We start from the raw sequence: 16550 nt of genomic DNA on the forward strand, positions 1-16550 counted from the left end.
TTTTTGTTTTTGTTTTGTTTGAATAAAATGGATCCTAGCATTCACTTTATGGGAGAGAGACACGCTCCGCTGTAGCATATGGACAAGTATGTCCTTAGTTTCTACTCATAGTATTCATGGCGAAGTTTCTCCCTCGTTAAATTGTTATATGGTTGGAATTGGAAAATGATACATGTAGTAATTGCTATTAATGTATTGGGTAATGTGATACTTGGAAATTGTTGTGCTCATGTTTAAGCTCTTGCATCATATGCTTTGCACCCATTAATGAAGAAATACATAGAGCATGCTAAAATTTGGTTTGCATATTTGGTTTCTCTAAGGTCTAGATAATTTCTAGTATTGAGTTTGAACAACAAGGAAGACGGTGTAGAGTCTTATAATGTTTTCAATATGTCTTTTATGTGAGTTTTGCTGCACCGGTTCATCCTTGTGTTTGTTTCAAATAAGCCTTGCTAGCCTAAACCTTGTATCGAGAGGGAATACTTCTCATGCATCCAAAATACTTGAGCCAACCACTATGCCATTTGTGTCCACCATACCTACCTACTACATGGTATTTTTCGCCATTCCAAAGTAAATTGCTTGAGTGCTACCTTTAAAATTCCATCATTCACCTTTGCAATATATAGCTCATGGGACAAATAGCTTAAAAACTATTGTGGTATTGAATATGTAATTATGCACTTTATCTCTTATTAAGTTGCTTGTTGTGCGATAACCATGTTCACTGGGGACGCCATCAACTACTCTTTGTTGAATTTCATGTGGGTTGCTATGCATGTTCGTCTTGTCTGAAGTAAGAGCGATCTACCACCTTATGGTTAAGCATGCATATTGTTAGAGAAGAACATTGGGCCGCTAACTAAAGCCATGATCCATGGTGGAAGTTTCAGTTTTGGACAAATATCCTCAATCTCATATGAGAAAATTATTAATTGTTGTTACATGCTTATGCATAAAAGAGGAGTCCATTATCTGTTGTCTATGTTGTCCCGGTATGGATGTCTAAGTTGAGAATAATCAATAGCGAGAAATCCAATGCGAGCTTTCTCCTTAGACCTTTGTACAGGCGGCATAGAGGTACCCCTTTGTGACACTTGGTTAAAACATGTGCATTGCGATGATCCGGTAGTCCAAGCTAATTAGGACAAGGTGCGGGCACTATTAGTAAACTATGCATGAGGCTTGCAACTTGTAAGATATAATTTACATGATACATATGCTTTATTACTACCGTTGACAAAATTGTTTCATGTTTTCAAAATCAAAGCTCTAGCACAAATATAGCAATCGATGCTTTTCCTCTATGGAGGACCATTCTTTTACTTTCAATGTTGAGTCAGTTCACCTATTTCTCTCCACCTCAAGAAGCAAATACTTGTGTGAACTGTGCATTAATTCCTACATACTTGCTTATTGCACTTATTATATTACTCTATGTTGACAATATCCATGAGATATACATGTTACAAGTTGAAAGCAATCGCTGAAACTTAATCTTCCTTTGTGTTGCTTCAATGCTTTTACTATAAATTATTGCTTTATGAGTTAACTCTTATGCAAGACTTATTGATGCTTGTCTTGAAGTGCTATTCATGAAAAGTCTTTGCTTTATGATTCACTTGTTTACTCATGTCATATACATTGTTTTGATCGCTGCATTCACTACATATGCTTTACAAATAGTATGATCAAGGTTATGATGGCATGTCACTCCAGAAATTATCTGTGTTATCGTTTTACCTGCTCGGGACGAGCAGAACTAAGCTTGGGGATGCTGATACGTCTCCGACGTATCGATAATTTCTTATGTTCCATGCCACATTATTGATGTTATCTACATGTTTTATGCACACTTTATATCATATTCGTGCATTTTCTGGAACTAACCTATTAACAAGATGCCGAAGTGCCGATTCTTTGTTTCTGCTGTTTTTGGTTTCAGAAATCCTAGTAACGAAATATTCTCGGAATTGGACGAAATCAACGCCCAGGGTCCTATTTTGCCACGAAGCTTCCAGAAGTCCGAAGAGGAGACGAAGTGGGGCCACGAGGTGCCCAGACCCTAGGGCGGCGTGGCCCCCCCCTTGGCCGCGCGGCCCTGTGGTGTGGGGCCCTCGTGCCGCCTCCTGACCTGCCCTTCCGCCTACTTAAAGCCTCCGTCGCGAAACCCCCAGTACCGAGAGCCACGATACGGAAAACCTTCCAGAGACGCCGCCGCCGCCGATCCCATCTCGGGGGATCCAGGAGATCGCCTCCGGCACCCTGCCGGAGAGGGGAATCATCTCCCGGAGGACTCTACGCCGCCATGGTCGCCTCCGGAGTGATGTGTGAGTAGTCTACCCCTGGAATTGTAGGATAACGTTGCATAGAAAACAAAAATTTTCCTATCGCGAACACGCAATCCAAGCCAAGATGCAATCTAGAAGACGATAGCAACGAGGGGATGATCAAGACTAACCCTTGAAGAGATTCCAAAGCCTATAAGAGTAGGCTCTTATTGCTGCGGTAGATGATCACTTGCCGCTTGCAAAAGCGCATAGAAGATCTTGATCACGATCGCTTCCGGCGCCACGAACGGGCAGCACCTCCGTACTCGGTCACACGTTCGGTTGTTGATGAAGACGACGTCCACCTCCCCGTTCCAGCGGGCAGCGGAAGTAGTAGCTCCTCTTGAATCCGACAGCACGACGGCGTGGTGTCGGTGGTGGTGGAGAAATCCGGCGGAGCTTCGCTTAAGCGTGCGGGATGTGGTGGAGGAGAGAGACCGCTAGGGTTTGGGGAGAGAGGGGGGTTGGGCGCCGGCCCTCTAAGGGGTGCGGCCAAGGCTGAGGCTTGAAGTGTTCAGCCCCCTCTCTATGCCCCTCATTATATAGGTGGAAGCCCCAAGAGTTCTAGTCCAAGTCTTCGAATAAGACCCCAACACTAAAACCTCCCATATGTGGGAAACCTACTCAAGGAGGGAGTCCCACCCAAGGTGGGATTCCCACCTTTCCTTGAGGTGGGTTGGCCGGCCACCCTAGGGGAGTCCACCTTGGACTCCTCCCCTTTAGGGTTGGCTGGTCATGCAAGTGGAGTCTCTTTGGGACTCCACTTTCCAAAATGCCATTTTTCCGGACTTTTCTAGAACCTTCTAGAACCTGCCATAAATGCACCGGATCATTTCCAAACTTGGAATATGACTTCCTATATATGAATCTTATTCTCCGGACCATTCCGGAACTCCTCGTGATGTCCGGGATCTCATCCGGGACTCCGAACAAATATTCGAACTCCATTCCATATTCAAGTTCTACCATTTCAACATCCAACTTTAAGTGTGTCACCCTACGGTTCGTGAACTATGCGGACATGGTTGAGTACTCACTCCGACCAATAACCAATAGCGGGATCTGGAGATCCATAATGGCTCCCACATATTCAACGATGACTTTAGTGATCGAATGAACCATTCACATACAATACCAATTCCCTTTGTCACGCGATATTTTACTTGTCCGAGGTTTGATCTTCGGTATCACTCTATACCTTGTTCAACCTCGTCTCCTGACAAGTACTCTTTACTCGTACCGTGGTATGTGGTCTCTTATGAACTCATTCATATGCTTGCAAGACATTAGACGACATTCCACCGAGAGGGCCCAGAGTATATCTATCCGTCATCGGGATGGACAAATCCCACTGTTGATCCATATGCCTCAACTCATACTTTCCGGATACTTAATCCCACCTTTATAGCCACCCATTTACGCAGTGGTGTTTGGTGTAATCGAAATACCTTTCCGGTACAAGTGATTTACATGATCTCATGGTTATAAGGACTAGGTAACTATGTATCGAAAGCTTATAGCAAACAACTTAATGACGAGATCTTATGCTACGCTTAATTGGGTGTGTCCATTACATCATTCATACAATGACATAACCTTGTTATTAATAACATCCAATGTTCATGATTATGAAACTAATCATCCATTAATCAACAAGCTAGTTAAGAGGCATACTAGGGACTTCTTTGTTTGTCTACATATCACACATGTACTAATGTTTCGGTTAATACAATTATAGCATGATATATAAACATTTATCATAAACATAAAGATATAAATAATAACCACTTTATTATTGCCTCTAGGGCATATCTCCTTCAGTCTCCCACTTGCACTAGAGTCAATAATCTAGTTTACATTTGTAAAGATATAACACCTTGGCCTTATGGTGCTTTATCATGTATTGCTCACGGGAGAGGTTTTTAGTCAATGGATCTGACACGTTCAGAAACGTATGTATTTTGTAATTCATTTGTGTCTCAACGCATCACTCATTTCCAAATGAGTCGGCATTTAAATATGTTTGGTCTTCTGGTGGAACCTTAATTCCGCGGTCTGAAATATGTCACTAATATTGTTACACACAATATAGCTTCAAAGTTCTGACTCTGTCGGAACTACACCAAGTTCTCAAAGAACCTCTTGACTTAACATCCTTTGTCATTGTCAAAACAATGACATACTCTGCCTTCTTTTGTAGAATCCATCACAATATTTAGAACTCTTCTAAATCTAGCATAGACTACTTCTAGCTCATTGTGCTACCTTTTAAACAACACTTAGTCTAATTTGAGATTGAAATTATATTTTATATGTGACAAAAACAATATTGGTGTAACACCTTACAGCGATTTGTTTGTCATTTCTTCATACAAAAATATATATATATATATCCTTAGTTCTTCTAAAGTACTCAAGGATATTCTTACTGTCGTCCAATGATCATCATATGAATCATTCTGGTAAATGCTCATAACACTTTATAGCACATGATATCTGATTGTGTACATATTATTCGTGATCTATAATCACTCATGTGTTTTTACTCTTTGAGTGTCAGATACACTCAAGTCTTGTTAAAACTTTACATGACAAGAACATCTTCTTAATATTTCTATATTGAACTATTTCAATATCCATTCTATGTACTTTGACTTAAACTTATTTTGTGTTTCAATCTATCTTCATAGATCTTGACACTAAATTTGTTTCAGTCATTATCTTTTCATTGAAGTTAATTTCTCAATGAAAACCTTTTAATCAAGTATATAATTACATCATTTATAACCAACTATATGTCATCTACATAAGTATTATAAATATATCTCAGCGCTCCCACTTAATTTCTTGCAAACGCAAGCCTCTTCATCGTCTCTGATGAAATCAAAAACTCTTTGACTATTTCATCTGGTAAAGATTCCAACTCCGTAATACTCACTTCATCCAATTGAAGTTCGTATACCTATCTAGTATTCTACGGACTAGCAAAACAATTGGTTGTATCTTGTATACATACTTCTGTTAAGTAGTGTATTTTGCCATCCTACTATCATATCTCATAAAAGAAATATGTAGTGATTACTAGAATAATCCACATAGACTATAAGCATTGCTACGGAAGATCTAATCTTATCGTAGTCAACTCTTTGAACTTTGTCGTAAACAATTTTTCGACAAGTCGATCTTCTTTAATGATATTTCATCCAAGTCTATAGATCCATTTACTTTCAAAAAAGTATTCATCTATTATGGATTTCATGGCGTATGGCCATTTTAACGGAGTCAGGGCCCATCATAACTTCTTTGTTTGTAGTTGGTTTATCATTGTTTCAAAATCAATCCTTTGTCCACAAATCATTTATTTGATCACAAAGTAAACCATACCTACAAGGTTCAATATGTACTTCGATCTCCATGGCTAAAACACTTTGTAGTCATGGGAGCCATGATCGTCGTGGCCGCTTCCGAAACCAATTCCGATGCTGCGCTACTCTGATCATTATGCTCAGGTTCATAAACCTTATCAAATTATATTATCCTCCCACTCAAATACTTTACTAGAAACAATTTCTTGGAAATAAGAAACATTGACAAACACTTTTGTCTTTGTCTCCATAGTGGGAAGAATTCCCAATTAATTCTCTGGGATAACCAACAAAGACATTCATCCGATTTTGGTTGTTAACTTTTAGACCAAAATTTTAAAGAAAGGACTATTAGGGTTTATACCCATGCCATAACTCGTATGGTGTCATTTCTACGGATCATGATGATGCTCTATTCAGTGTAAAAGCGGTAGTCACTAAAGCATAATCCACAAAAAATATAATGGCGTCATGATATTTTATCTCATCATCAATCCAACAAGGCTTGGATACATCTCTCGGATACTATATCATCATTATGATGCTCCAAGAAATGTGAGTTGTAGAACAATTTCATGACTCTCTTAGATGTTCGCTAAAACTCGTAATTCAAATATTTTCACCATGATCCAATCATAGATATTTGACTTTTCTATTACGATGATTTCCACTTCATGTTGAAATTTATTTGAACCCATTCAAATGTTTCAAACTTCTTCCTTATCGAATATATCCACATATATATACTCAATTCATTGTTGAAAGTTTTCATGAAGTAGAAGAATCTCCCGCACACAACTATGCTCAGTGAACCATATACATCATTATGTATTTTTCCACTAAGTTTGTTACCCGTTCAACTCTTGGCCTATGAACGGTATTTTAATCATTCTCTTTAGAAAAGATTTGCAAGTGCCAAATGATTCAAAAATCAAATGACTCCAAAAATCCATTTGCATGGAGTTCCTTCATGCGTTCCTTTCTAACATGACTTAATATGGCGGTTCCACAAATAAGTGGAATTCAAATCATTTGCCTTATGGCATTTTAGCGTCAGTGTTATGTATGTGTGTTTCACCATTAAGATTTATAATAACTTATCCATCGTACATGGAGTAATGTCATAATTTGAACAACTCATTGTTTTCATTTGACCAGAGCAAAATAACAATTATTAAGTTCTTTATTATAAATTCTAAGGGCTAGATAGAATGCCAACGACGAACATAATAACACTTTATTTTGTTCCAGACGTGCATTTCTATCATATTCCTTGTCAGTCACTTAGGCCATTGTATTCTTGTATTGCGTTGTTTTGTATGACACTTCATACCAACCAATATAGTACTAATACCCAAGAATTTCATAGTGTGACCTAACTAGGAATACAACCATAACATGTATATCATTTATATACACCTGAGCTAGACTTTCTAGTCTTTTCTTTTCTTTTTGCCAAAAAATCTTTTGTAGTTTTTCTTTTAGCTTTCCTCATTATTCAGAAAAACACTTCAACATCAATAACTTCTAGGTTTGTTGGTCTAATACCAATAACCTTGAGGTTCTTACTTTGAAGTTGATCATCATATGACAAGTGTTCTATTAGTAACTTTGTAATATGATGAACAATTTCACTCATAATTTTATCCATCAATTCATGACAACTTTCTGAGACCATGTCTGTACATGCTAGGCTCATAAAGTTTAACCTTAGTATTCGCATGTGCAAATCTGGCTTGCACCCGTTGTATGCACACGTAGAATCTATCACACCCGATCATCACGTGATGCTTCGATACGACGAGTCTTAGCAACGGTGCATACTAAGGATGATAACTTCATGGATATGCGAATATCGTTAGTGCCCCAATAGTTGGAGGATTGTGACGCCTGGCGTCTTCAACCTTCATACATTCCCATAAAACTTATGAGTTTATGTAGTCTCACCAAAATATATTCTATTATCTTGCAATAAGGTCTTAGATATCATATATATCTCATACCTTGATTATTTCTGAAAACTAAATTTTCAGCTCCTTACTTTTCAAACAAATTTGAACTTCAAGTTTGACGGAGACAAGATAACTTTAGGTACTAATTGAAACCTTAGCTCTTTGAACAATGTGAGGTTTACTAAAAGTTTGCAATAGGACTTAATCAATTCTTGATTCTTTAACAATACGGTACCAATCCGTAAAGTTACTTGTCAGATTTTAACAGTATTTATATCTCAATTACAAGACTTAGCGTATGATAGAAAACGGATGCCAATACTACAAAATTAATTCAAAATACTATTCAGACTATGTTTATGATAATTAGTTCATGTTTTAATCTAATTACTAATGAACTCCCACTTAATACAACATCCCTCATAGTTGTTTAAGTGGTACACGATCCACATCCACTACACCAAAACCGATCATCACGTGAGATGATGTAGCTTCAATGGTGAACATCAACATGTTGATCATATCATCCATATGACTCGTGTTCAACCTTTCGGTTTCCGTTGTCCCGAGGCCATGTCTGTACATGCTAGGCTCGTCAAGCAAACCCAAGTATTCCGCGTGTGCAACATGGCTTACACCCGTTGTATATGAACGTTGAATCTATCACATCCGATCATCACGAGATGCTTCGAAACGACGAACTTTGGCAACGGTGCATACGAGGGGAGAACACTTTATTATCTTGATATTAATGTGAGGGATCATCTTATAATGCTACCGTCGCGATCTAAGCAAAATAAGATGCATAAAGGATTAACATCACATGCAATTCATATGTGATATGATATGGCCCTTTAGTCTTTGCGCCTTCGATCTTCATCTCCAAAGCACGGACATGATCTCCATCATCAACGGGCATGATCTCCATCATTGTCGGCGTAGCGTCAAGGTTCATGGCGCCGTCTTCATGGTTGTTCACCTCATGTAGCAACTATTACAACTACTTTGAAATACTACTCAACATGAAATTTAAAGACAACCATAAGGCTCCTGCCGGTTGCCACAATACAATAATGATCATCTCATACATATTCATCATCACATTATGGCCATATCACATCACCAAACCCTGCAAAAACAAGTTAGACGTCTCTAATTTGGTTTGCATATTTTACGTGGTTTAGGGTTTTCGAGTAAGATCTAATCTACCTACGAACATGAACCACAACGGTGATACTAGTGTTGTCAATAGAAGAGTAAATTGAATCTTCACTATAGTAGGAGAGACAGACACCCGCAAAGCCACTTATGCAATACAAGTTGCATGTCGAGCGTGGAGCAAATCTCATGAACGCGTAGGATAACGTTGCATAGAAAACAAAAAATTTCCTATCGCGAACACGCAATCCAAGCCAAGATGCAATCTAGAAGACGATAGCAACGAGGGGATGATCAAGACTAACCCTTGAAGAGATTCCAAAGCCTATAAGAGTAGGCTCTTATTGCTGCGGTAGACGATCACTTGCCGCTTGCAAAAGCGCGTAGAAGATCTTGATCACGATCGCTTCCGGCGCCACGAACGGGCAGCACCTCCGTACTCGGTCACACGTTCGGTTGTTGATGAAGACGACGTCCACCTCCCCGTTCCAGCGGGCAGCGGAAGTAGTAGCTCCTCTTGAATCCGACAGCACGACGGCGTGGTGTCGGTGGTGGTGGAGAAATCCGGCGGAGCTTCGCTTAAGCGTGCGGGATGTGGTGGAGGAGAGAGACCGCTAGGGTTTGGGGAGAGAGGGGGGTTGGGCGCCGGCCCTCTAAGGGGTGCGGCCAAGGCTGAGGCTTGAAGTGTTCAGCCCCCTCTCTATGCCCCTCATTATATAGGTGGAAGCCCCAAGAGTTCTAGTCCAAGTCTTCGAATAAGACCCCAACACTAAAACCTCCCATATGTGGGAAACCTACTCAAGGAGGGAGTCCCACCCAAGGTGGGATTCCCACCTTTCCTTGAGGTGGGTTGGCCGGCCACCCTAGGGGAGTCCACCTTGGACTCCTCCCCTTTAGGGTTGGCTGGTCATGCAAGTGGAGTCTCTTTGGGACTCCACTTTCCAAAATGCCATTTTTCCGGACTTTTCTAGAACCTTCTAGAACCTGCCATAAATGCACCGGATCATTTCCAAACTTGGAATATGACTTCCTATATATGAATCTTATTCTCCGGACCATTCCGGAACTCCTCGTGATGTCCGGGATCTCATCCGGGACTCCGAACAAATATTCGAACTCCATTCCATATTCAAGTTCTACCATTTCAACATCCAACTTTAAGTGTGTCACCCTACGGTTCGTGAACTATGCGGACATGGTTGAGTACTCACTCCGACCAATAACCAATAGCGGGATCTGGAGATCCATAATGGCTCCCACATATTCAACGATGACTTTAGTGATCAAATGAACCATTCACATACAATACCAATTCCCTTTGTCACGCGATATTTTACTTGTCTGAGGTTTGATCTTCGGTATCACTCTATACCTTGTTCAACCTCGTCTCCTGACAAGTACTCTTTACTCGTACCGTGGTATGTGGTCTCTTATGAACTCATTCATATGCTTGCAAGACATTAGACGACATTCCACCGAGAGGGCCCAGAGTATATCTATCCGTCATCGGGATGGACAAATCCCACTGTTGATCCATATGCCTCAACTCATACTTTCCGGATACTTAATCCCACCTTTATAGCCACCCATTTACGCAGTGGTGTTTGGTGTAATCAAAATACCTTTCCGGTACAAGTGATTTACATGATCTCATGGTTATAAGGACTAGGTAACTATGTATCGAAAGCTTATAGCAAACAACTTAATGACGAGATCTTATGCTACGCTTAATTGGGTGTGTCCATTACATCATTCATACAATGACATAACCTTGTTATTAATAACATCCAATGTTCATGATTATGAAACTAATCATCCATTAATCAACAAGCTAGTTAAGAGGCATACTAGGGACTTCTTTGTTTGTCTACATATCACACATGTACTAATGTTTCGGTTAATACAATTATAGCATGATATATAAACATTTATCATAAACATAAAGATATAAATAATAACCACTTTATTATTGCCTCTAGGGCATATCTCCTTCAGGAATATGGGTCCATAGCAGTAGCTAGATGGTTGTCTTCTCCCCATTGTGCTATCATTGTCGGATCTTGTGAGCTGCCTAACATGATCAAGATCATCTATCTGTAATTCTATATGTTGCGTTTGTTGGGATCCGATGAATAGAGAATACTTGTTATGTTGATTATCAAAGTTATGTCTATGTGTTGTTTATGATCTTGCATGCTCTCCGTTACTAGTAGATGCTCTGGCCAAGTAGATGCTTGTAACTCCAAGAGGGAGTATTTATGCTCGATAGTGGGTTCATGCCTCCATTGATATCTGGGACAGTGACAGAAAGTTCTAAGGTTGTGGATGTGCTGTTGCCACTAGGGATAAAACATTAGTGCTATGTGACATAGGCATCCCAAATGGGCCTGCCGAAGATGGTACCCGGGGTTTACTGGAGGCCCAATACCCGAAGAATAAGAAGATTCGGGAGCCCAAGATTTACTAAGGAAAGATAGAGTTGTAATAGGAAGTGTTGTTTGTAATCTGGCGGGATGAGTTAGAAACCGTCCCGGACTCTGTAAACTTGTATAGCACGAATCCCTCGGCTTCACCTCATATATAAGGGGGAGTCGAGGGACAAAGAATCAATCGAATCATTGTCTGCAAACCCTAGTTTTCACAATCGTCGAGTACTTTTCGGCTGAAACCTTCGAGATCTACTTACCCTCTACTTCTAACTAAACCCTAGCCTACAATCCATAGGCATTGACAAGTTAATCCCTTGTCAATTGGCGCCGTCTGTGGGAATTAGAGGCGTAAGGAGCTGATCTCGATGGCACGCTCAAGATCTTCGACATCGTCAACCGCAAGCAACACAATGGATCGAGGTAAACAGATCGCTACTGGTCTTGTCGATTTTGTTCCTCACCCACCCTCCCGTTTGGATGCATATGCGTATCTGGCGGAGCCCATGGAGATGACGTTCGGAAGGTTCCACTTTCGCGTCGAGAAGGAAGGATCGTATCGTGTCGAAATTCCGATTTCGTCGGGATCATCAGTGGCCGATTCCGATTTTTCAAGCTATGCATCGTCAAACGAGTCAGGAGAAGAAGAAACCTCGGCGACACGCTACGTCAGTATCAGGGCAAGAGAGAAACTCGCCAAGATCTTCAACGACATATCGTTTGAGTCATCTGCGGACTCGTATATAAGCGATGGCTCAAGCGATGTCGACAGTCATGACTTCATCGACAAATCTCTCACAGTGGGCAAGGTCTTCATCAATCTCAACGATGATGTCACCAAACCCAACATAGATCTGAGTACAAGGTATCATCAGATTTACGCCATTGAAGGTCAAGAGGAGACATCTGAGGCTTTCGACAGTTTGGGAAATCCATACGTCGATCCCTCCAATCTGCGACAAGGCTTGGGCAACAAATACGTCGGGCCAGAGCCGCGAGATAGAGTTCAACTTTCACAAGCAGCGTGGGACAGAGCTGCGAGAGCTATGAACGGCACAGAACCAATGGCTACCACAGCCACACCAGAAGAATTGCAAGCATATCAATATAGGCTCGCACGAGCTGCCAGGGAATTGGAAAAACAGACGGTGAGTTAAACGGGAGAAAGGAGGCAGCTTCGCATCCCGGCGGGAGAAGGGCAGATCTAAGTCGACAATCTAGAACTACGGGTGATAGCCATCGGGAGGCGCGGAACAGAGCAAGATCAAGGCTGCAACACATACCCGAGCAGAAAGAGAACACTTGGTTCAAAACCTCGACATGTCCTTTATGTCGATAGATACAAGAGGAAACATCATCCCTAAGACACCAGAGGCTGGGTATATGGCGACACATGCTTTTATCCTTGCATCTAAACCACCTCCGGGTGACCCAAGGGAAACACTGTACAATATGGCGGTAGCAGGAGTTGGAGCTATGGGGACAGCGTTTATATCAACGCCTCCCGAAGGAGTGGCAAGGCAAAATAGTCCGCGACCTGCAGCAGCAACAGCGGCAGCACCTGAAGGGCCAAGTGGAGCAAGAGACACAGCAGCACAAGCAAGAGTCGACAGAGCGCGGCAAAGCAGAAGGGATCATCGGCAATCCCCGTAACTTAACGACGAAGATATGTGCGGCTTACCATGCTTCACGAGGAGAGTCCGAAAACGCGAGTCCCCTCGGGATTCAAGTTACCCGATAATTTCAAGAAATTCGACGGCCTTCAAGATCCAGAGGATTGGCTAGTCGACTATCCTGGAGACGGTGAAGCGACGGGAGGAACTAGGGCAACAGCCATGCAAAGCATCCAGTGCACCCGAGTGGTGCCGCACGATCATGGATAAAGAAACTCGCTCCGGGATCCATCGACAGTGGGAAAGTTTCGAGGACGTGTTCGTCAAGAACTTCAGATCCACGTGCAAAAAACCCGCATCGTTAGAGGAGTTGAGAGCGTGTCGACAAAAGCCAGATGAGCCAATGAGAAAGTACATCCAGAGGTGGAATATCATCAAAAACTCGGCAGAAAACATATCTGACGAGAGAGCAATAGATGCGTTTGTCGCAGGAGTCAGGCGTGGAGACTTTGTCGAGGATTTGGGAAGGACCAATCCAAGGACAGTATCCGCGTTGATGGAGATAGCAAATAAATGGGCAGATGGAGAAGACGCTGTCCACAACAAACGACACAGGTCGCCAGAGGAGGACCGTGGTCGAAACTATCAACCGAGGCGAAGATTTCCTCGGACGTACCAGAACTACGACGCCCCAGGACAAATTTCGGCAGGTTTTCGGACAAATACAGGAGGCAACAGAGATGATTACCAGAGAAGCAGTGAACAGCGAGGTGATAATAGGGATGATTCACGCAACAGGCAAAATAGTGGGCCGAGGTTTCCAAGACCTTTCGTGTCCCCCGAGGAAATGCTGAACGGACCGTGCCAGATGCACTTCTTCCTCGACAGCAACGGGAAAAGACAGTCGGGGCACTGCAGAAAGACCGTCGAAATTTTCAGGCAATGTTCAGATACGCGAGAAAATGCTCACGCTCGAGCAGCACGAGAGAAACCCTCGGGAGCCTAGGAGCGAGGTTCATCTACCGCCACCTCCCGCGATTACGAGAGGACAATCGACACCAGCTAAGAATAGCGGCAGCACCTGCACCACCACCCTATGTTGATCCTAACTCCAACGGAGCGGTGTTGATGATTCGAGAAGGGAAGGCCGTCCAATAGAGCTCAAAAAGTAATCTCACGACAGGTGTTTATGGCGGAGAAAATGCCTCCACCAACGATTGAGTACCTTAATTGGTCTGGACAAGATATCGGCTTCACAATAGCAGATCATCCGCAGCAAGTTCCTCGACCAGGGCAGTCAGCACTTATTCTGCCGAGTTATCGCGAGGATTTGATGTCTCTCGAGGGTTCAGAGACGGCGGCAGCAGCTTCACCCTCATGTATGCAGATACATTGAGGAAGATGAACAGATCCTTAGCAAACTTGAAACCACCCGACACAAGCGTCCACGGCATCACACCCGAGAAACCACGTTATCCATTGGGAAAAATCAATCTCGATGTTCAATTTGGGACCCGAGAAAATTATAGAATCGAGAAGCTCGAATTTGAAGTCGTGGATTTTCCATCACAATACCACGCTCTGTTGGGACGACCAGCATATGCTAGATTTATGGCAGTACCACACTATACATACCTGTTGTGGAGGTTGCCCGGACCAAGAGGACCAATCACAGTCAAGGGAAGCTTTGCCTTAGCCGATAAGTGCGACAAGGATTTTCACGGGTTGGCGAGAAACTTTTGGGATGCAAGCCGAGTACTTGGCGTCAAAAAGCATGACTGATTACGACGTCTTGCCAGGACGCTGGAAGGGCAAATAAAGAATCAACTTTCAACACGAGAGAAAAATTCTAAGGAGGTGCAGATTCACCCGACGGATCCAAAAAGACGACATCTATCGCAAACGATATGGATATCGCATAGGAAAGCGCTCGTCAAGTTCCTCCGTGAGAACTGGAAAATCTTTGCATGGTGTCCAGCTGACATGCCAGAGTACCCAGGGAACTTGCCGAGCACCACCTAAATTTGGATCCAACAGCGAAACCAATCAGACAACCTTTGCGGCGTTTTTCGGAACCAAACCGCAAAGCCATGCTTTCAGAAATAAATCGACTCGAAGAAGCTGGTTTTATCAGAGAAATATCTACGAAGCCACATGGGTAGCTAACCCGAGTGATGGTGCCGAAGAAAAACACGACAGTCCTTCGCATGTGCGTCGACTTTACGTGTCTCAATAAACATTGTCCTAAGGATCACTTTCCCCTCCCAAGGATCGATCAAATTATCGACTCCACGGCAGGTTGCGAACGTCTTTCCTTCTTGGATGCATACTCTGGTTATAACCAGATCAGATTAAAAGAAGATGATGAAGCCAAGACAGCGTTTATTACACCTTACGGCGTGTTTTGCTACAAGACAATGCCCTTTGGTCTAAAAATGCGGGAGCAACATATCGAGAGGATGATGCAGAAGTGTTTAGCAACACAGATCGGGAAAAACGTGCAAGTATACATCGATGATGTCGTCATAACATCAAAAAAGGGGACAACGTTGATCGAGGATCTCAAAGAAACTTTTGACAACCTCGACAAATTCTGCCTCAAACTGAACCCGACGAAGTGTTCTTTTGGCGTCCCAGCGGGGAGAACTTCTGGGGTTTCTAGTTTCGGCAAGAGGGATTGAAGCAAATCCCGACAAAATACAAGCCATAGTAACAATGAGAAAGCCAACAAAGTTGAAAGAAATACAGCAGCTAATCGGGCGAGTCGCAGCTTTGAGCAGGTTCGTCGCCGAGGTTAGGAGAAAAAGCGTTACCATTTTATGCGCTGATAAAACAAGGAGATAAATTCCGGTGGAACGAAGAGGCCGTGAGCTTTCGAGGATCTGAAGCGAAAAATCTCGACACCACCAATCCTGGTGGCTCCAAAGGAAAAGGAACCTCTCCTGCTATATATTGCAGCCACGCCCCAAGTGGTTAGCACGGTATTAGTTGTCGAAAGAGAAGAAGAAGGGAAAATCCATGGAGTGCAGCGGCCAGTATACTTCGTGAGCGAAGTCTTGTCACCTTCAAAACAAAGGTACCCTCAGTACCAAAAACTAGCATATGGAGTGTTCACGACAGCACGAAAATTGCGCCACTATTTTTCGGCACACCCGATCATAGTGGTCAATGAAGCTCCCTTATCAAATATCTTGAATAACCCGAAGCTACGGGTCGTGTCTCCCTTTGGGGAATAGAACTTTCCCTCGGGACATCACGTATGAAAAAGAAAAGCAATAAAGTCGCAAATACTGCGGACTTCATCGCAGAATGGATGGAGTTGCAAAATACAGGACCTCCAGATTTATCGAGAACTTGGACCATGAACTTTGATGGGTCCAAGAGACTAGAAGGAGCTGGCGCAGGAGTAGTACTCATATCACCTGAAGGCGACAAATTGAAGTACATCCTCCGGATGACGTTCCTTAACGCATCTAACAATGAAGCAGAATATGAGGCTCTCATACACGGGATGAAGATGGCAAAAGCTGCGGAGCAACTCGATTAAAAATCTTTGGCGACGCACAGTTGGTGGCTCAGCAAGTTATGAACCAATGTGATGCAATCAATGATAGCATGATGGCATACAAGGAGGTGTACAACGAGCTTGAGAAGTTATTTGATGGATGCGAAGTAAATCATATTAGCAGGTTGAGCAACGACG

The sequence above is a fragment of the Lolium perenne genome, chromosome 6 (genome assembly GCF_019359855.2).
Source record: "Lolium perenne isolate Kyuss_39 chromosome 6, Kyuss_2.0, whole genome shotgun sequence".
NCBI lineage: Eukaryota > Viridiplantae > Streptophyta > Magnoliopsida > Poales > Poaceae > Lolium > Lolium perenne.